General features: G+C 38.9%; 6 non-coding genes across 6 annotated transcripts; all 6 read left to right on the top strand.

Annotated features, from left to right (window-relative positions):
- The first annotated feature begins 2,747 nt into the window (after positions 1–2,747).
- On the top strand, positions 2,748–2,820 carry TRNAK-CUU (transfer RNA lysine (anticodon CUU)). The gene has a single exon. It is a non-coding gene; the product is annotated as a tRNA-Lys (tRNA).
- A 2,779-nt stretch (positions 2,821–5,599) lies between these two features.
- On the top strand, positions 5,600–5,672 carry TRNAK-CUU (transfer RNA lysine (anticodon CUU)). The gene has a single exon. It is a non-coding gene; the product is annotated as a tRNA-Lys (tRNA).
- Positions 5,673–11,490: 5,818 nt separating this feature from the next.
- On the top strand, positions 11,491–11,563 carry TRNAK-CUU (transfer RNA lysine (anticodon CUU)). The gene has a single exon. It is a non-coding gene; the product is annotated as a tRNA-Lys (tRNA).
- Positions 11,564–17,056: 5,493 nt separating this feature from the next.
- TRNAK-CUU (transfer RNA lysine (anticodon CUU)) lies at positions 17,057–17,129 on the top strand. The gene has a single exon. It is a non-coding gene; the product is annotated as a tRNA-Lys (tRNA).
- A 2,449-nt stretch (positions 17,130–19,578) lies between these two features.
- On the top strand, positions 19,579–19,651 carry TRNAK-CUU (transfer RNA lysine (anticodon CUU)). Its single transcript has one exon. It is a non-coding gene; the product is annotated as a tRNA-Lys (tRNA).
- Positions 19,652–21,420: 1,769 nt separating this feature from the next.
- Positions 21,421–21,493, top strand: TRNAK-CUU (transfer RNA lysine (anticodon CUU)). Its single transcript has one exon. It is a non-coding gene; the product is annotated as a tRNA-Lys (tRNA).
- Positions 21,494–22,353: the final 860 nt, after the last annotated feature.

Here is a 22,353-nt window from a genome sequence, read left to right as displayed (position 1 = left end):
AATTTTAGTGCTTTTTGACCAAAAAAATAGAAATTGAAAGTCTCTTTACAATATTTGCAATATTTTGATTGTTAACATGCAATATATGAATGCATGTCTGGATGATGTGTAATGGGGCAATACCACACCTTAATGTATTCACTGTAAAAGAAAAAGTATGTATCATCTTACTATAAAATAAAGTGGAGAAAACACAAATAAGACTTTTTTCCACACAGGTTTAATCGGCTATTTCCTGATATTCTTCAATGCGTTCTGATATTGACTGGTAATTGTGTTTGATACATTCTTAGACTATTTCTGCCTCTGGCTGATGTGTATTTTCTTTCCAAACTCCACCAGAGCCTATGATTACACAGCATCCTATCTGTGGATAGCGGCAGTGCAGGGATAGGGAAGAAAACTATAGGCATCCAAAGGAGCCCGGCTAGCTCAGTCGGTAGAGCATGAGACTCTTAATCTCAGGGTCGTGGGTTTGAGCCCCACGTTGGGCGAAAACAACTAAAATTGTAGTGCTTTTTGACCAAAAAAATAGAAATTGAAAGTCTCTTTGCAATATTTTCATTGTTAACATGCAATATATGAATGCATGTCTGGATGATGTGTAATGGGGCAATACCATACCTTAATGTATTCACTGTAAAAGAAAAAGTATGCATCATCTTACTATAAAAATAAAGTGGAGAAAACACAAATAAGACTTTTTTCCACACAGGTTTAATCGGCTATTTCCTGATATTCTTCAATGCGTTCTGATATTGACTGGTAATTGTGTTTGATACTTTCTTAGACTATTTCTGCCTCTGGCTGATGTGTATTTTCTTTCCAAACTCCACCAGAGTACATCCTATCTGTGGAAAACGGCAGTGCAGGGATAGGGAAGAAAACTATAAGCATCCAAAGAAGCCCGGCTAGCTCAGTCGGTAGAGCATGAGACTCTTAATCTCAGGGTCGTGGGTTCGAGCCCCACTTTGGGCGAAAACAACTAAAATTTTAGTGCTTTTTGACCAAAAAAATAGAAATTGAAAGTCTCTTTACAATATTTGCAATATTTTCATTGTTAACATGCAATATATGAATGCATGTCTGGATGATGTGTAATGGGGCAATACCACACCTTAATGTATTCACTGTAAAAGAAAAAGTATGTATCATCTTACTATAAAATAAAGTGGAGAAAACACAAATAGGACTTTTTTCCACACAGGTTTAATCGGCTATTTCCTGATATTCTTCAATGCATTCTGATATTGACTGGTAATTGTGTTTGATACTTTCTTAGACTATTTCTGCCTCTGGCTGATGTGTATTTTCTTTCCAAACTCCACCAGAGCCTATGATTACACAGCATCCTATCTGTGGAAAACGGCAGTGCAGGGATAGGGAAGAAAACTATAGGCATCCAAAGGAGCCCGGCTAGCTCAGTCGGTAGAGCATGATACTCTTAATCTCAGGGTCGTGGGTTCGAGCCCATGTTGGGCGAACACAACTAAAATTGTAATGCTTTTTGACCAAAAAAATACATCCTATCTGTGGAAAACAGCAGTGCAGGGATAGGGAAGAAAACTATAGGCGTCCAAAGGAGCCTGGCTAGCTCAGTCGGTAGAGCATGAGACTCTTAATCTCAGGGTCGTGGCTTCGAGCCCCACGTTGGGTGAAAACAACTAAAATTATAGTGCTTTTTGACCAAAAAAATACATCCTATCTGTGGAAAACGGCAGTGCAGGGATAGGGAAGAAAACTATAGGCATCCAAAGGAGCCTGGCTAGCTCAGTCGGTAGAGCATGAGACTCTTAATCTCAGGGTCGTGGGTTTGAGCCCCACGTTGGGCGAAAACAACTAAAATTTTAGTGCTTTTTGACCAAAAAAATAGAAATTGAAAGTCTCTTTACAATATTTGCAATATTTTGATTGTTAACATGCAATATATGAATGCATGTCTGGATGATGTGTAATGGGGCAATACCACACCTTAATGTATTCACTGTAAAAGAAAAAGTATGTATCATCTTACTATAAAATAAAGTGGAGAAAACACAAATAAGACTTTTTTCCACACAGGTTTAATCGGCTATTTCCTGATATTCTTCAATGCGTTCTGATATTGACTGGTAATTGTGTTTGATACTTTCTTAGACTATTTCTGCCTCTGGCTGATGTGTATTTTCTTTCCAAACTCCACCAGAGCCTATGATTACACAGCATCCTAGCTGTGGAAAGCGGCAGTGCAGGGATAGGGAAGAAAACTATAGGCATCCAAAGTAGCCCGGCTAGCTCAGTCGGTAGAGCATGAGACTCTTAATCTCAGGGTCGTGGGTTTGAGCCCCACGTTGGGCGATAACAACTAAAATTGTAGTGCTTTTTGACCAAAAAAATAGAAATTGAAAGTCTCTTTGCAATATTTTCATTGTTAACATGCAATATATGAATGCATGTCTGGATGATGTGTAATGGGGCAATACCATACCTTAATGTATTCACTGTAAAAGAAAAAGTATGCATCATCTTACTATAAAATAAAGTGGAGAAAACACAAATAAGACTTTTTTTCACACAGGTTTAATCGGCTATTTCCTGATATTCTTCAATGCGTTCTGATATTGACTGGTAATTGTGTTTGATACTTTCTTAGACTATTTCTGCCTCTGGCTGATGTGTATTTTCTTTCCAAACTCCACCAGAGTACATCCTATCTGTGGAAAACGGCAGTGCAGGGATAGGGAAGAAAACTATAAGCATCCAAAGAAGCCCGGCTAGCTCAGTCGGTAGAGCATGAGACTCTTAATCTCAGGGTCGTGGGTTCGAGCCCCACGTTGGGCGAAAACAACTAAAATTTTAGTGCTTTTTGACCAAAAAAATAGAAATTGAAAGTCTCTTTACAATATTTGCAATATTTTCATTGTTAACATGCAATATATGAATGCATGTCTGGATGATGTGTAATGGGGCAATACCACACCTTAATGTATTCACTGTAAAAGAAAAAGTATGTATCATCTTACTATAAAATAAAGTGGAGAAAACACAAATAAGACTTTTTTCCACACATGTTTAACCGGCTATTTCCTGATATTCTTCAATGCGTTCTGATATTGACTGGTAATTGTGTTTGATACTTTCTTAGACTATTTCTGCCTCTGGCTGATGTGTATTTTCTTTCCAAACTCCACCAGAGCCTATGATTACACAGCATCCTATCTGTGGAAAACGGCAGTGCAGGGATAGGGAAGAAAACTATAGGCATCCAAAGGAGCCCGGCTAGCTCAGTCGGTAGAGCATGAGACTCTTAATCTCAGGGTCGTGGGTGCGAGCCCCACGTTGGGCGAAAACAACCAAAATTTTAATGCTTTTTGACCAAAAAAATAGAAATTGAAAGTCTCTTTACAATATTTGCAATATTTTCATTGTTAACATGAAATATATGAATGCATGTCTGGATGATGCTTAATGGGGCAATACCACACCTTAATGTATTCACTGTAAAAGAAAAAGTATGTATCATCTTACTATAAAATAAAGTGGAGAAAACACAAATAGGACTTTTTTCCACACAGGTTTAATCGGCTATTTCCTGATATTCTTCAATGCGTTCTGATATTGACTGGTAATTGTGTTTGATACTTTCTTAGACTATTTCTGCCTCTGGCTGATGTGTATTTTCTTTCCAAACTCCACCAGAGCCTATGATTACACAGCATCCTATCTGTGGAAAACGGCAGTGCAGGGATAGGGAAGAAAACTATAGGCATCCAAAGGAGCCCGGCTAGCTCAGTCGGTAGAGCATGAGACTCTTAATCTCAGGGTCGTGGGTGCGAGCCCCACGTTGGGCGAAAACAACTAAAATTTTAATGCTTTTTGACCAAAAAAATAGAAATTGAAAGTCTCTTTACAATATTTGCAATATTTTCATTGTTAACATGAAATATATGAATGCATGTCTGGATGATGTGTAATGGGGCAATACCACACCTTAATGTATTCACTGTAAAAGAAAAGGTATGTATCATCTTACTATAAAATAAAGTGGAGAAAACACAAATAGGACTTTTTTCCACACAGGTTTAATCGGCTATTTCCTGATATTCTTCAATGCGTTCTGATATTGACTGGTAATTGTGTTTGATACATTCTTAGACTATTTCTGCCTCTGGCTGATGTGTATTTTCTTTCCAAACTCCACCAGAGCCTATGATTACACAGCATCCTATCTGTGGAAAACGGCAGTGCAGGGATAGGGAAGAAAACTATAGGCATCCAAAGGAACCCGGCTAGCTCAGTCGGTAGAGCATGATACTCTTAATTTCAGGGTCGTGGGTTCGAGCCCACGTTGGGCAAACACAACTAAAATTGTAATGCTTTTTGACCAAAAAAATACATCCTATCTGTGGAAAGCGGCAGTGCAGGGATAGGGAAGAAAACTATAGGTATCCAAAGGAGCCCAGCTAGCTCAGTCGGTAGAGCATGATACTCTTAATCTCAGGGTCGTGGGTTCGAGCCCCACGTTGGGTGAAAACAACTAAAATTATAGTGCTTTTTGACCAAAAAAATACATCCTATCTGTGGAAAACGGCAGTGCAGGGATAGGGAAGAAAACTATCGGCATCCAAAGGAGCCTGGCTGGCTCAGTCGGTAGAGCATGAGACTCTTAATCTCAGGGTCTTGGGTTTGAGCCCCACGCTGGGCGAAAACAACTAAAATTTTAGTGCTTTTTGACCAAAAAAATAGAAATTGAAAGTCTCTTTACAATATTTGCAATATTTTGATTGTTAACATGCAATATATGAATGCATGTCTGGATGATGTGTAATGGGGCAATACCACACCTTAATGTATTCACTGTAAAAGAAAAAGTATGTATCATCTTACTATAAAATAAAGTGGAGAAAACACAAATAAGACTTTTTTTCACACAGGTTTAATCGGCTATTTCCTGATATTCTTCAATGCGTTCTGATATTGACTGGTAATTGTGTTTGATACTTTCTTAGACTATTTCTGCCTCTGGCTGATGTGTATTTTCTTTCCAAACTCCACCAGAGCCTATGATTACACAGCATCCTAGCTGTGGAAAGCGGCAGTGCAGGGATAGGGAAGAAAACTATAGGCATCCAAAGTAGCCCGGCTAGCTCAGTCGGTAGAGCATGAGACTCTTAATCTCAGGGTCGTGGGTTTGAGCCCCACGTTGGGCGATAACAACTAAAATTGTAGTGCTTTTTGACCAAAAAAATAGAAATTGAAAGTCTCTTTGCAATATTTTCATTGTTAACATGCAATATATGAATGCATGTCTGGATGATGTGTAATGGGGCAATACCATACCTTAATGTATTCACTGTAAAAGAAAAAGTATGCATCATCTTACTATAAAATAAAGTGGAGAAAACACAAATAAGACTTTTTTTCACACAGGTTTAATCGGCTATTTCCTGATATTCTTCAATGCGTTCTGATATTGACTGGTAATTGTGTTTGATACTTTCTTAGACTATTTCTGCCTCTGGCTGATGTGTATTTTCTTTCCAAACTCCACCAGAGTACATCCTATCTGTGGAAAACGGCAGTGCAGGGATAGGGAAGAAAACTATAAGCATCCAAAGAAGCCCGGCTAGCTCAGTCGGTAGAGCATGAGACTCTTAATCTCAGGGTCGTGGGTTCGAGCCCCACGTTGGGCGAAAACAACTAAAATTTTAGTGCTTTTTGACCAAAAAAATAGAAATTGAAAGTCTCTTTACAATATTTGCAATATTTTCATTGTTAACATGCAATATATGAATGCATGTCTGGATGATGTGTAATGGGGCAATACCACACCTTAATGTATTCACTGTAAAAGAAAAAGTATGTATCATCTTACTATAAAATAAAGTGGAGAAAACACAAATAAGACTTTTTTCCACACATGTTTAACCGGCTATTTCCTGATATTCTTCAATGCGTTCTGATATTGACTGGTAATTGTGTTTGATACTTTCTTAGACTATTTCTGCCTCTGGCTGATGTGTATTTTCTTTCCAAACTCCACCAGAGCCTATGATTACACAGCATCCTATCTGTGGAAAACGGCAGTGCAGGGATAGGGAAGAAAACTATAGGCATCCAAAGGAGCCCGGCTAGCTCAGTCGGTAGAGCATGAGACTCTTAATCTCAGGGTCGTGGGTGCGAGCCCCACGTTGGGCGAAAACAACCAAAATTTTAATGCTTTTTGACCAAAAAAATAGAAATTGAAAGTCTCTTTACAATATTTGCAATATTTTCATTGTTAACATGAAATATATGAATGCATGTCTGGATGATGCTTAATGGGGCAATACCACACCTTAATGTATTCACTGTAAAAGAAAAAGTATGTATCATCTTACTATAAAATAAAGTGGAGAAAACACAAATAGGACTTTTTTCCACACAGGTTTAATCGGCTATTTCCTGATATTCTTCAATGCGTTCTGATATTGACTGGTAATTGTGTTTGATACTTTCTTAGACTATTTCTGCCTCTGGCTGATGTGTATTTTCTTTCCAAACTCCACCAGAGCCTATGATTACACAGCATCCTATCTGTGGAAAACGGCAGTGCAGGGATAGGGAAGAAAACTATAGGCATCCAAAGGAGCCCGGCTAGCTCAGTCGGTAGAGCATGAGACTCTTAATCTCAGGGTCGTGGGTGCGAGCCCCACGTTGGGCGAAAACAACTAAAATTTTAATGCTTTTTGACCAAAAAAATAGAAATTGAAAGTCTCTTTACAATATTTGCAATATTTTCATTGTTAACATGAAATATATGAATGCATGTCTGGATGATGTGTAATGGGGCAATACCACACCTTAATGTATTCACTGTAAAAGAAAAGGTATGTATCATCTTACTATAAAATAAAGTGGAGAAAACACAAATAGGACTTTTTTCCACACAGGTTTAATCGGCTATTTCCTGATATTCTTCAATGCGTTCTGATATTGACTGGTAATTGTGTTTGATACATTCTTAGACTATTTCTGCCTCTGGCTGATGTGTATTTTCTTTCCAAACTCCACCAGAGCCTATGATTACACAGCATCCTATCTGTGGAAAACGGCAGTGCAGGGATAGGGAAGAAAACTATAGGCATCCAAAGGAACCCGGCTAGCTCAGTCGGTAGAGCATGATACTCTTAATTTCAGGGTCGTGGGTTCGAGCCCACGTTGGGCGAACACAACTAAAATTGTAATGCTTTTTGACCAAAAAAATACATCCTATCTGTGGAAAGCGGCAGTGCAGGGATAGGGAAGAAAACTATAGGTATCCAAAGGAGCCCAGCTAGCTCAGTCGGTAAAGCATGATACTCTTAATCTCAGGGTCGTGGGTTCGAGCCCCACGTTGGGTGAAAACAACTAAAATTATAGTGCTTTTTGACCAAAAAAATACATCCTATCTGTGGAAAACGGCAGTGCAGGGATAGGGAAGAAAACTATCGGCATCCAAAGGAGCCTGGCTGGCTCAGTCGGTAGAGCATGAGACTCTTAATCTCAGGGTCTTGGGTTTGAGCCCCACGCTGGGCGAAAACAACTAAAATTTTAGTGCTTTTTGACCAAAAAAATAGAAATTGAAAGTCTCTTTACAATATTTGCAATATTTTCATTGTTAACATGCAATATATGAATGCATGTCTGGATGATGTGTAATGGGGCAATACCACACCTTAATGTATTCACTGTAAAAGAAAAAGTATGTATCATCTTACTATAAAATAAAGTGGAGAAAACACAAATAAGACTTTTTTCCACACATGTTTAACCGGCTATTTCCTGATATTCTTCAATGCGTTCTGATATTGACTGGTAATTGTGTTTGATACTTTCTTAGACTATTTCTGCCTCTGGCTGATGTGTATTTTCTTTCCAAACTCCACCAGAGCCTATGATTACACAGCATCCTATCTGTGGAAAACGGCAGTGCAGGGATAGGGAAGAAAACTATAGGCATCCAAAGGAGCCCGGCTAGCTCAGTCGGTAGAGCATGAGACTCTTAATCTCAGGGTCGTGGGTGCGAGCCCCACGTTGGGCGAAAACAACCAAAATTTTAATGCTTTTTGACCAAAAAAATAGAAATTGAAAGTCTCTTTACAATATTTGCAATATTTTCATTGTTAACATGAAATATATGAATGCATGTCTGGATGATGCTTAATGGGGCAATACCACACCTTAATGTATTCACTGTAAAAGAAAAAGTATGTATCATCTTACTATAAAATAAAGTGGAGAAAACACAAATAGGACTTTTTTCCACACAGGTTTAATCGGCTATTTCCTGATATTCTTCAATGCGTTCTGATATTGACTGGTAATTGTGTTTGATACTTTCTTAGACTATTTCTGCCTCTGGCTGATGTGTATTTTCTTTCCAAACTCCACCAGAGCCTATGATTACACAGCATCCTATCTGTGGAAAACGGCAGTGCAGGGATAGGGAAGAAAACTATAGGCATCCAAAGGAGCCCGGCTAGCTCAGTCGGTAGAGCATGAGACTCTTAATCTCAGGGTCGTGGGTGCGAGCCCCACGTTGGGCGAAAACAACTAAAATTTTAATGCTTTTTGACCAAAAAAATAGAAATTGAAAGTCTCTTTACAATATTTGCAATATTTTCATTGTTAACATGAAATATATGAATGCATGTCTGGATGATGTGTAATGGGGCAATACCACACCTTAATGTATTCACTGTAAAAGAAAAAGTATGTATCATCTTACTATAAAATAAAGTGGAGAAAACACAAATAGGACTTTTTTCCACACAGGTTTAATCGGCTATTTCCTGATATTCTTCAATGCGTTCTGATATTGACTGGTAATTGTGTTTGATACTTTCTTAGACTATTTCTGCCTCTGGCTGATGTGTATTTTCTTTCCAAACTCCACCAGAGCCTATGATTACACAGCATCCTATCTGTGGAAAACGGCAGTGCAGGGATAGGGAAGAAAACTATAGGCATCCAAAGGAGCCCGGCTAGCTCAGTCGGTAGAGCATGATACTCTTAATTTCAGGGTCGTGGGTTCCAGCCCATGTTGGGCGAACACAACTAAAATTGTAATGCTTTTTGACCAAAAAAATACATCCTATCTGTGGAAAACGGCAGTGCAGGGATAGGGAATAAAACTATAGGCATCCAAAGGAGCCTGGCTAGCTCAGTCGGTAGAGCATGGGACTCTTAATCTCAGCGTCGTGGGTTCAAGCCCCACTTTGGGTGAAAACAACTAAAATTATAGTGCTTTTTGACCAAAAAAATACATCCTATCTGTGGAAAACGGCAGTGCAGGGATAGGGAAGAAAACTATAGGCATCCAAAGGAGCCTGGCTAGCTCAGTCGGTAGAGCATGAGACTCTTAATCTCAGGGTCGTGGGTTTGAGCCCCACGTTGGGCGAAAACAACTAAAATTTTCGTGCTTTTTGACCAAAAAAATAGAAATTGAAAGTCTCTTTACAATATTTGCAATATTTTGATTGTTAACATGCAATATATGAATGCATGTCTGGATGATGTGTAATGGGGCAATACCACACCTTAATGTATTCACTGTAAAAGAAAAAGTATGTATCATCTTACTATAAAATAAAGTGGAGAAAACACAAATAAGACTTTTTTTCACACAGGTTTAATCGGCTATTTCCTGATATTCTTCAATGCGTTCTGATATTGACTGGTAATTGTGTTTGATACTTTCTTAGACTATTTCTGCCTCTGGCTGATGTGTATTTTCTTTCCAAACTCCACCAGAGCCTATGATTACACAGCATCCTATCTGTGGAAAGCGGCAGTGCAGGGATAGGGAAGAAAACTATAGGCATCCTAAGGAGCCCGGCTAGCTCAGTCGGTAGAGCATGAGACTCTTAATCTCAGGGTCGTGGGTTTGAGCCCAACGTTGGGCGATAACAACTAAAATTGTAGTGCTTTTTGACCAAAAAAATAGAAATTGAAAGTCTCTTTGCAATATTTTCATTGTTAACATGCAATATATGAATGCATGTCTGGATGATGTGTAATGGGGCAATACCACACCTTAATGTATTCACTGTAAAAGAAAAAGTATGTATCATCTTACTATAAAATAAAGTGGAGAAAACACAAATAAGACTTTTTTCCACACAGGTTTAATCGGCTATTTCCTGATATTCTTCAATGCGTTCTGATATTGACTGGTAATTGTGTTTGATACTTTCTTAGACTATTTCTGCCTCTGGCTGATGTGTATTTTCTTTCCAAACTCCACCAGAGCCTATGATTACACAGCATCCTATCTGTGGAAAACGGCAGTGCAGGGATAGGGAAGAAAACTATAGGCATCCAAAGGAGCCCGGCTAGCTCAGTCGGTAGAGCATGAGACTCTTAATCTCAGGGTCGTGGGTGCGAGCCCCACGTTGGGCGAAAACAACTAAAATTTTAATGCTTTTTGACCAAAAAAATAGAAATTGAAAGTCTCTTTACAATATTTGCAATATTTTCATTGTTAACATGAAATATATGAATGCATGTCTGGATGATGTGTAATGGGGCAATACCACACCTTAATGTATTCACTGTAAAAGAAAAAGTATGTATCATCTTACTATAAAATAAAGTGGAGAAAACACAAATAGGACTTTTTTCCACACAGGTTTAATCGGCTATTTCCTGATATTCTTCAATGCGTTCTGATATTGACTGGTAATTGTGTTTGATACTTTCTTAGACTATTTCTGCCTCTGGCTGATGTGTATTTTCTTTCCAAACTCCACCAGAGCCTATGATTACACAGCATCCTATCTGTGGAAAACGGCAGTGCAGGGATAGGGAAGAAAACTATAGGCATCCAAAGGAGCCCGGCTAGCTCAGTCGGTAGAGCATGATACTCTTAATCTCAGGGTCATGGGTTCGAGCCCACGTTGGGCGAACACAACTAAAATTGTAATGCTTTTTGACCAAAAAAATACATCCTATCTGTGGAAAACTGCAGTGCAGGGATAGGGAAGAAAACTATAGGCATCCAAAGAAGCCCGGCTAGCTCAGTCGGTAGAGCATGAGACTCTTAATCTCAGGGTCGTGGGTTTGAGCCCCACGTTGGGCGAAAACAACTAAAATTGTAGTGCTTTTTGACCAAAAAAATAGAAATTGAAAGTCTCTTTGCAATATTTTCATTGTTAACATGCAATATATGAATGCATGTCTGGATGATGCGTAATGGGGCAATACCATACCTTAATGTATTCACTGTAAAAGAAAAAGTATGCATCATCTTACTATAAAATAAAGTGGAGAAAACACAAATAAGACTTTTTTCCACACAGGTTTAATCGGCTATTTCCTGATATTCTTCAATGCGTTCTGATATTGACTGGTAATTGTGTTTGATACTTTCTTAGACTATTTCTGCCTCTGGCTGATGTGTATTTTCTTTCCAAACTCCACCAGAGTACATCCTATCTGTGGAAAACGGCAGTGCAGGGATAGGGAAGAAAACTATAAGCATCCAAAGAAGCCCGGCTAGCTCAGTCGGTAGAGCATGAGACTCTTAATCTCAGGGTCGTGGGTTCGAGCCCCACGTTGGGCGAAAGCAACTAAAATTTTAGTGCTTTTTGACCAAAAAAATAGAAATTGAAAGTCTCTTTACAATATTTGCAATATTTTCATTGTTAACATGCAATATATGAATGCATGTCTGGATGATGTGTAATGGGGCAATACCACACCTTAATGTATTCACTGTAAAAGAAAAAGTATGTATCATCTTACTATAAAATAAAGTGGAGAAAACACAAATAGGACTTTTTTCCACACAGGTTTAATCGGCTATTTCCTGATATTCTTCAATGCGTTCTGATATTGACTGGTAATTGTGTTTGATACTTTCTTAGACTATTTCTGCCTCTGGCTGATGTGTATTTTCTTTCCAAACTCCACCAGAGCCTATGATTACACAGCATCCTATCTGTGGAAAAAGGCAGTGCAGGGATAGGGAAGAAAACTATAGGTATCCAAAGGAGCCCAGCTAGCTCAGTCGGTAGAGCATGATACTCTTAATCTCAGGGTCGTGGGTTCGAGCCCCACGTTGGGTGAAAACAACTAAAATTATAGTGCTTTTTGACCAAATAAATACATCCTATCTGTGGAAAACGGCAGTGCAGGGATAGGGAAGAAAACTATCGGCATCCAAAGGAGCCTGGCTGGCTCAGTCGGTAGAGCATGAGACTCTTAATCTCAGGGTCGTGGGTTTGAGCCCCACGCTGGGCGAAAACAACTAAAATTTTAGTACTTTTTGACCAAAAAAATAGAAATTGAAAGTCTCTTTACAATATTTGCAATATTTTGATTGTTAACATGCAATATATGAATGCATGTCTGGATGATGTGTAATGGGGCAATACCACACCTTAATGTATTCACTGTAAAAGAAAAAGTATGTATCATCTTACTATAAAATAAAGTGGAGAAAACACAAATAAGACTTTTTTTCACACAGGTTTAATCGGCTATTTCCTGATATTCTTCAATGCGTTCTGATATTGACTGGTAATTGTGTTTGATACTTTCTTAGACTATTTCTGCCTCTGGCTGATGTGTATTTTCTTTCCAAACTCCACCAGAGCCTATGATTACACAGCATCCTATCTGTGGAAAACGGCAGTGCAGGGATAGGGAAGAAAACTATAGGCATCCAAAGGAGCCCGGCTAGCTCAGTCGGTAGAGCATGATACTCTTAATCTCAGGGTCGTGGGTTCGAGCCCACGTTGGGCGAACACAACTAAAATTGTAATGCTTTTTGACCAAAAAAATACATCCTATCTGTGGAAAACGGCAGTGCAGGGATAGGGAAGAAAACTATAGGCATCCAAAGGAGCCTGGCTAGCTCAGTCGGTAGAGCATGAGACGCTTAATCTCAGGGTGGTGGGTTCGAGCCCCAAGTTGGGCGAAAACAACTAAAATTTTAGTGCTTTTTGACCAAAAAAATAGAAATTGAAAGTCTCTTTACAATATTTGCAATATTTTCATTGTTAACATGCAATATATGAATGCATGTCTGGATGATGTGTAATGGGGCAATACCACACCTTAATGTATTCACTGTAAAAGAAAAAGTATGTATCATCTTACTATAAAATAAAGTGGAGAAAACACAAATAGGACTTTTTTCCACACAGGTTTAATCGGCTAATTCCTGATATTCTTCAATGCGTTCTGATATTGACTGGTAATTGTGTTTGATACTTTCTTAGACTATTTCTGCCTCTGGCTGATGTGTATTTTCTTTCCAAACTCCACCAGAGCCTATGATTACACAGCATCCTATCTGTGGAAAACGGCAGTGCAGGGATAGGGAAGAAAACTATAGGCATCCAAAGGAGCCCGGCTAGCTCAGTCGGTAGAGCATGATACTCTACCGACTGAGTCTCAGGGTCGTGGGTTCGAGCCCACGCTGGGCGAACACAACTAAAATTGTAATGCTTTTTGACCAAAAAAATACATCCTATCTGTGGAAAACGGCAGTGCAGGGATAGGGAAGAAAACTATAGGCATCCAAAGGAGCCTGGCTAGCTGAGTCGGTAGAGCATGAGACTCTTAATCTCAGGGTTGTGGGTTTGAGCCCCACGTTGGGCGAAAACAACTAAAATTTTAGTGCTTTTTGACCAAAAAAATAGAAATTGAAAGTCTCTTTACAATATTTGCAATATTTTGATTGTTAACATGCAATATATGAATGCATGTCTGGATGATGTGTAATGGGGCAATACCACACCTTAATGTATTCACTGTAAAAGAAAAAGTATGTATCATCTTACTATAAAATAAAGTGGAGAAAACACAAATAAGACTTTTTTCCACACAGGTTTAATCGGCTATTTCCTGATATTCTTCAATGCGTTCTGATATTGACTGGTAATTGTGTTTGATACTTTCTTAGACTATTTCTGCCTCTGGCTGATGTGTATTTTCTTTCCAAACTCCACCAGAGCCTATGATTACACAGCATCCTATCTGTGGATAGCGGCAGTGCAGGGATAGGGAAGAAAACTATAGGCATCCAAAGGAGCCCGGCTAGCTCAGTCGGTAGAGCATGAGACTCTTAATCTCAGGGTCGTGGGTGCGAGCCCCACGTTGGGCGAAAACAACCAAAATTTTAATGCTTTTTGACCAAAAAAATAGAAATTGAAAGTCTCTTTACAATATTTGCAATATTTTCATTGTTAACATGAAATATATGAATGCATGTCTGGATGATGCTTAATGGGGCAATACCACACCTTAATGTATTCACTGTAAAAGAAAAAGTATGTATCATCTTACTATAAAATAAAGTGGAGAAAACACAAATAGGACTTTTTTCCACACAGGTTTAATCGGCTATTTCCTGATATTCTTCAATGCGTTCTGATATTGACTGGTAATTGTGTTTGATACTTTCTTAGACTATTTCTGCCTCTGGCTGATGTGTATTTTCTTTCCAAACTCCACCAGAGCCTATGATTACACAGCATCCTATCTGTGGAAAACGGCAGTGCAGGGATAGGGAAGAAAACTATAGGCATCCAAAGGAGCCCGGCTAGCTCAGTCGGTAGAGCATGAGACTCTTAATCTCAGGGTCGTGGGTGCGAGCCCCACGTTGGGCGAAAACAACTAAAATTTTAATGCTTTTTGACCAAAAAAATAGAAATTGAAAGTCTCTTTACAATATTTGCAATATTTTCATTGTTAACATGAAATATATGAATGCATGTCTGGATGATGTGTAATGGGGCAATACCACACCTTAATGTATTCACTGTAAAAGAAAAAGTATGTATCATCTTACTATAAAATAAAGTGGAGAAAACACAAATAGGACTTTTTTCCACACAGGTTTAATCGGCTATTTCCTGATATTCTTCAATGCGTTCTGATATTGACTGGTAATTGTGTTTGATACTTTCTTAGACTATTTCTGCCTCTGGCTGATGTGTATTTTCTTTCCAAACTCCACCAGAGCCTATGATTACACAGCATCCTATCTGTGGAAAACGGCAGTGCAGGGATAGGGAAGAAAACTATAGGCATCCAAAGGAGCCCGGCTAGCTCAGTCGGTAGAGCATGATACTCTTAATTTCAGGGTCGTGGGTTCGAGCCCACGTTGGGCGAACACAACTAAAATTGTAATGCTTTTTGACCAAAAAAATACATCCTATCTGTGGAAAACGGCAGTGCAGGGATAGGGAATAAAACTATAGGCATCCAAAGGAGCCTGGCTAGCTCAGTCGGTAGAGCATGAGACTCTTAATCTCAGCGTCGTGGGTTCGAGCCCCACTTTGGGTGAAAACAACTAAAATTATAGTGCTTTTTGACCAAAAAAATACATCCTATCTGTGGAAAACGGCAGTGCAGGGATAGGGAAGAAAACTATAGGCATCCAAAGGAGCCTGGCTAGCTCAGTCGGTAGAGCATGAGACTCTTAATCTCAGGGTCGTGGGTTTGAGCCCCACGTTGGGCGAAAACAACTAAAATTTTAGTGCTTTTTGACCAAAAAAATAGAAATTGAAAGTCTCTTTACAATATTTGCAATATTTTGATTGTTAACATGCAATATATGAATGCATGTCTGGATGATGTGTAATGGGGCAATACCACACCTTAATGTATTCACTGTAAAAGAAAAAGTATGTATCATCTTACTATAAAATAAAGTGGAGAAAACACAAATAAGACTTTTTTTCACACAGGTTTAATCGGCTATTTCCTGATATTCTTCAATGCGTTCTGATATTGACTGGTAATTGTGTTTGATACTTTCTTAGACTATTTCTGCCTCTGGCTGATGTGTATTTTCTTTCCAAACTCCACCAGAGCCTATGATTACACAGCATCCTATCTGTGGAAAGCGGCAGTGCAGGGATAGGGAAGAAAACTATAGGCATCCAAAGGAGCCCGGCTAGCTCAGTCGGTAGAGCATGAGACTCTTAATCTCAGGGTCGTGGGTTTGAGCCCCACGTTGGGCGATAACAACTAAAATTGTAGTGCTTTTTGACCAAAAAAATAGAAATTGAAAGTCTCTTTGCAATATTTTCATTGTTAACATGCAATATATGAATGCATGTCTGGATGATGTGTAATGGGGCAATACCATACCTTAATGTATTCACTGTAAAAGAAAAAGTATGTATCATCTTACTATAAAATAAAGTGGAGAAAACACAAATAAGACTTTTTTTCACACAGGTTTAATCGGCTATTTCCTGATATTCTTCAATGCGTTCTGATATTGACTGGTAATTGTGTTTGATACTTTCTTAGACTATTTCTGCCTCTGGCTGATGTGTATTTTCTTTCCAAACTCCACCAGAGCCTATGATTACACAGCATCCTATCTGTGGAAAACGGCAGTGCAGGGATAGGGAAGAAAACTATAGGCATCCAGAGGAGCCCGGCTAGCTCAGTCGGTAGAGCATGATACTCTTAATCTCAGGGTCGTGGGTTCGAGCCCACGTTGGGCGAACACAACTAAAATTGTAATGCTTTTTGACCAAAAAAATACATCCTATCTGTGGAAAACGGCAGTGCAGGGATAGGGAAGAAAACTATAGGCATCCAAAGAAGCCCGGCTAGCTCAGTCGGTAGAGCATGAGACTCTTAATCTCAGGGTCGTGGGTTTGAGCCCCACGTTGGGCGAAAACAACTAAAATTGTAGTGCTTTTTGACCAAAAAATAGAAATTGAAAGTCTCTTTGCAATATTTTGATTGTTAACATGCAATATATGAATGCATGTCTGGATGATGTGTAATGGGGCAATACCATACCTTAATGTATTCACTGTAAAAGAAAAAGTATGCATCATCTTACTATAAAATAAAGTGGAGAAAACACAAATAAGACTTTTTTCCACACAGGTTTAATCGGCTATTTCCTGATATTCTTCAATGCGTTCTGATATTGACTGGTAATTGTGTTTGATACTTTCTTAGACTATTTCTGCCTCTGGCTGATGTGTATTTTCTTTCCAAACTCCACCAGAGTACATCCTATCTGTGGAAAACGGCAGTGCAGGGATAGGGAAGAAAACTATAAGCATCCAAAGAAGCCCGGCTAGCTCAGTCGGTAGAGCATGAGACTCTTAATCTCAGGGTCGTGGGTTCGAGCCCCACGTTGGGCGAAAGCAACTAAAATTTTAGTGCTTTTTGACCAAAAAAATAGAAATTGAAAGTCTCTTTACAATATTTGCAATATTTTCATTGTTAACATGCAATATATGAATGCATGTCTGGATGATGTGTAATGGGGCAATACCACACCTTAATGTATTCACTGTAAAAGAAAAAGTATGTATCATCTTACTATAAAATAAAGTGGAGAAAACACAAATAGGACTTTTTTCCACACAGGTTTAATCGGCTATTTCCTGATATTCTTCAATGCGTTCTGATATTGACTGGTAATTGTGTTTGATACTTTCTTAGACTATTTCTGCCTCTGGCTGATGTGTATTTTCTTTCCAAACTCCACCAGAGCCTATGATTACACAGCATCCTATCTGTGGAAAAAGGCAGTGCAGGGATAGGGAAGAAAACTATAGGTATCCAAAGGAGCCCAGCTAGCTCAGTCGGTAGAGCATGATACTCTTAATCACAGGGTCGTGGGTTCGAGCCCCACGTTGGGTGAAAACAACTAAAATTATAGTGCTTTTTGACCAAAAAAATACATCCTATCTGTGGAAAACGGCAGTGCAGGGATAGGGAAGAAAACTATCGGCATCCAAAGGAGCCTGGCTGGCTCAGTCGGTAGAGCATGAGACTCTTAATCTCAGGGTCGTGGGTTTGAGCCCCACGCTGGGCGAAAACAACTAAAATTTTAGTGCTTTTTGACCAAAAAAATAGAAATTGAAAGTCTCTTTACAATATTTGCAATATTTTGATTGTTAACATGCAATATATGAATGCATGTCTGGATGATGTGTAATGGGGCAATACCACACCTTAATGTATTCACTGTAAAAGAAAAAGTATGTATCATCTTACTATAAAATAAAGTGGAGAAAACACAAATAAGACTTTTTTTCACACAGGTTTAATCGGCTATTTCCTGATATTCTTCAATGCGTTCTGATATTGACTGGTAATTGTGTTTGATACTTTCTTAGACTATTTCTGCCTCTGGCTGATGTGTATTTTCTTTCCAAACTCCACCAGAGCCTATGATTACACAGCATCCTATCTGTGGAAAACGGCAGTGCAGGGATAGGGAAGAAAACTATAGGCATCCAAAGGAGCCCGGCTAGCTCAGTCGGTAGAGCATGATACTCTTAATCTCAGGGTCGTGGGTTCGAGCCCACGTTGGGCGAACACAACTAAAATTGTAATGCTTTTTGACTAAAAAAATACATCCTATCTGTGGAAAACGGCAGTGCAGGGATAGGGAAGAAAACTATAGGCATCCAAAGGAGCTTGGCTAGCTCAGTCGGTAGAGCATGAGACGCTTAATCTCAGGGTGGTGGGTTCGAGCCCCAAGTTGGGCGAAAACAACTAAAATTTTAGTGCTTTTTGACCAAAAAAATAGAAATTGAAAGTCTCTTTACAATATTTGCAATATTTTCATTGTTAACATGCAATATATGAATGCATGTCTGGATGATGTGTAATGGGGCAATACCACACCTTAATGTATTCACTGTAAAAGAAAAAGTATGTATCATCTTACTATAAAATAAAGTGGAGAAAACACAAATAGGACTTTTTTCCACACAGGTTTAATCGGCTAATTCCTGATATTCTTCAATGCGTTCTGATATTGACTGGTAATTGTGTTTGATACTTTCTTAGACTATTTCTGCCTCTGGCTGATGTGTATTTTCTTTCCAAACTCCACCAGAGCCTATGATTACACAGCATCCTATCTGTGGAAAACGGCAGTGCAGGGATAGGGAAGAAAACTATAGGCATCCAAAGGAGCCCGGCTAGCTCAGTCGGTAGAGCATGATACTCTTAATCTCAGGGTCGTGGGTTCGAGCCCACGCTGGGCGAACACAACTAAAATTGTAATGCTTTTTGACCAAAAAAATACATCCTATCTGTGGAAAACGGCAGTGCAGGGATAGGGAAGAAAACTATAGGCATCCAAAGGAGCCTGGCTAGCTGAGTCGGTAGAGCATGAGACTCTTAATCTCAGGGTCGTGGGTTTGAGCCCCACGTTGGGCGAAAACAACTAAAATTGTAGTGCTTTTTGACCAAAAAAATAGAAATTGAAAGTCTCTTTGCAATATTTTCATTGTTAACATGCAATATATGAATGCATGTCTGGATGATGTGTAATGGGGCAATACCATACCTTAATGTATTCACTGTAAAAGAAAAAGTATGCATCATCTTACTATAAAAATAAAGTGGAGAAAACACAAATAAGACTTTTTTCCACACAGGTTTAATCGGCTATTTCCTGATATTCTTCAATGCGTTCTGATATTGACTGGTAATTGTGTTTGATACTTTCTTAGACTATTTCTGCCTCTGGCTGATGTGTATTTTCTTTCCAAACTCCACCAGAGTACATCCTATCTGTGGAAAACGGCAGTGCAGGGATAGGGAAGAAAACTATAAGCATCCAAAGAAGCCCGGCTAGCTCAGTCGGTAGAGCATGAGACTCTTAATCTCAGGGTCGTGGGTTCGAGCCCCACGTTGGGCGAAAACAACTAAAATTTTAGTGCTTTTTGACCAAAAAAATAGAAATTGAAAGTCTCTTTACAATATTTGCAATATTTTCATTGTTAACATGCAATATATGAATGCATGTCTGGATGATGTGTAATGGGGCAATACCACACCTTAATGTATTCACTGTAAAAGAAAAAGTATGTATCATCTTACTATAAAATAAAGTGGAGAAAACACAAATAGGACTTTTTTCCACACAGGTTTAATCGGCTATTTCCTGATATTCTTCAATGCATTCTGATATTGACTGGTAATTGTGTTTGATACTTTCTTAGACTATTTCTGCCTCTGGCTGATGTGTATTTTCTTTCCAAACTCCACCAGAGCCTATGATTACACAGCATCCTATCTGTGGAAAACGGCAGTGCAGGGATAGGGAAGAAAACTATAGGCATCCAAAGGAGCCCGGCTAGCTCAGTCGGTAGAGCATGATACTCTTAATCTCAGGGTCGTGGGTTCGAGCCCATGTTGGGCGAACACAACTAAAATTGTAATGCTTTTTGACCAAAAAAATACATCCTGTCTGTGGAAAACAGCAGTGCAGGGATAGGGAAGAAAACTATAGGCGTCCAAAGAAGCCTGGCTAGCTCAGTCGGTAGAGCATGAGACTCTTAATCTCAGGGTCGTGGCTTCGAGCCCCACGTTGGGTGAAAACAACTAAAATTATAGTGCTTTTTGACCAAAAAAATACATCCTATCTGTGGAAAACGGCAGTGCAGGGATAGGGAAGAAAACTATAGGCATCCAAAGGAGCCTGGCTAGCTCAGTCGGTAGAGCATGAGACTCTTAATCTCAGGGTCGTGGGTTTGAGCCCCACGTTGGGCGAAAACAACTAAAATTTTAGTGCTTTTTGACCAAAAAAATAGAAATTGAAAGTCTCTTTACAATATTTGCAATATTTTGATTGTTAACATGCAATATATGAATGCATGTCTGGATGATGTGTAATGGGGCAATACCACACCTTAATGTATTCACTGTAAAAGAAAAAGTATGTATCATCTTACTATAAAATAAAGTGGAGAAAACACAAATAAGACTTTTTTCCACACAGGTTTAATCAGCTATTTCCTGATATTCTTCAATGCGTTCTGATATTGACTGGTAATTGTGTTTGATACTTTCTTAGACTATTTCTGCCTCTGGCTGATGTGTATTTTCTTTCCAAACTCCACCAGAGCCTATGATTACACAGCATCCTAGCTGTGGAAAGCGGCAGTGCAGGGATAGGGAAGAAAACTATAGGCATCCAAAGGAGTCCGGCTAGCTCAGTCGGTAGAGCATGAGACTCTTAATCTCAGGGTCGTGGGTTTGAGCCCCACGTTGGGCGATAACAACTAAAATTGTAGTGCTTTTTGACCAAAAAAATAGAAATTGAAAGTCTCTTTGCAATATTTTCATTGTTAACATGCAATATATGAATGCATGTCTGGATGATGTGTAATGGGGCAATACCATACCTTAATGTATTCACTGTAAAAGAAAAAGTATGCATCATCTTACTATAAAATAAAGTGGAGAAAACACAAATAAGACTTTTTTTCACACAGGTTTAATCGGCTATTTCCTGATATTCTTCAATGCGTTCTGATATTGACTGGTAATTGTGTTTGATACTTTCTTAGACTATTTCTGCCTCTGGCTGATGTGTATTTTCTTTCCAAACTCCACCAGAGTACATCCTATCTGTGGAAAACGGCAGTGCAGGGATAGGGAAGAAAACTATAAGCATCCAAAGAAGCCCGGCTAGCTCAGTCGGTAGAGCATGAGACTCTTAATCTCAGGGTCGTGGGTTCGAGCCCCACGTTGGGCGAAAACAACTAAAATTTTAGTGCTTTTTGACCAAAAAAATAGAAATTGAAAGTCTCTTTACAATATTTGCAATATTTTCATTGTTAACATGCAATATATGAATGCATGTCTGGATGATGTGTAATGGGGCAATACCACACCTTAATGTATTCACTGTAAAAGAAAAAGTATGTATCATCTTACTATAAAATAAAGTGGAGAAAACACAAATAAGACTTTTTTCCACACATGTTTAACCGGCTATTTCCTGATATTCTTCAATGCGTTCTGATATTGACTGGTAATTGTGTTTGATACTTTCTTAGACTATTTCTGCCTCTGGCTGATGTGTATTTTCTTTCCAAACTCCACCAGAGCCTATGATTACACAGCATCCTATCTGTGGAAAACGGCAGTGCAGGGATAGGGAAGAAAACTATAGGCATCCAAAGGAGCCCGGCTAGCTCAGTCGGTAGAGCATGAGACTCTTAATCTCAGGGTCGTGGGTGCGAGCCCCACGTTGGGCGAAAACAACTAAAATTTTAATGCTTTTTGACCAAAAAAATAGAAATTGAAAGTCTCTTTACAATATTTGCAATATTTTCATTGTTAACATGAAATATATGAATGCATGTCTGGATGATGTGTAATGGGGCAATACCACACCTTAATGTATTCACTGTAAAAGAAAAAGTATGTATCATCTTACTATAAAATAAAGTGGAGAAAACACAAATAGGACTTTTTTCCACACAGGTTTAATCGGCTATTTCCTGATATTCTTCAATGCGTTCTGATATTGACTGGTAATTGTGTTTGATACTTTCTTAGACTATTTCTGCCTCTGGCTGATGTGTATTTTCTTTCCAAACTCCACCAGAG

The sequence above is a fragment of the Ambystoma mexicanum genome, chromosome 4q (genome assembly GCF_040938575.1).
Source record: "Ambystoma mexicanum isolate Mex_15411 chromosome 4q, UKY_AmexF1_1, whole genome shotgun sequence".
In the NCBI taxonomy this organism is placed as follows: Eukaryota; Metazoa; Chordata; class Amphibia; order Caudata; family Ambystomatidae; genus Ambystoma; species Ambystoma mexicanum.
The sequence above is the reverse complement of the archived record's forward strand: the minus strand, read 5'-3'. Positions and strand labels throughout refer to the sequence as shown.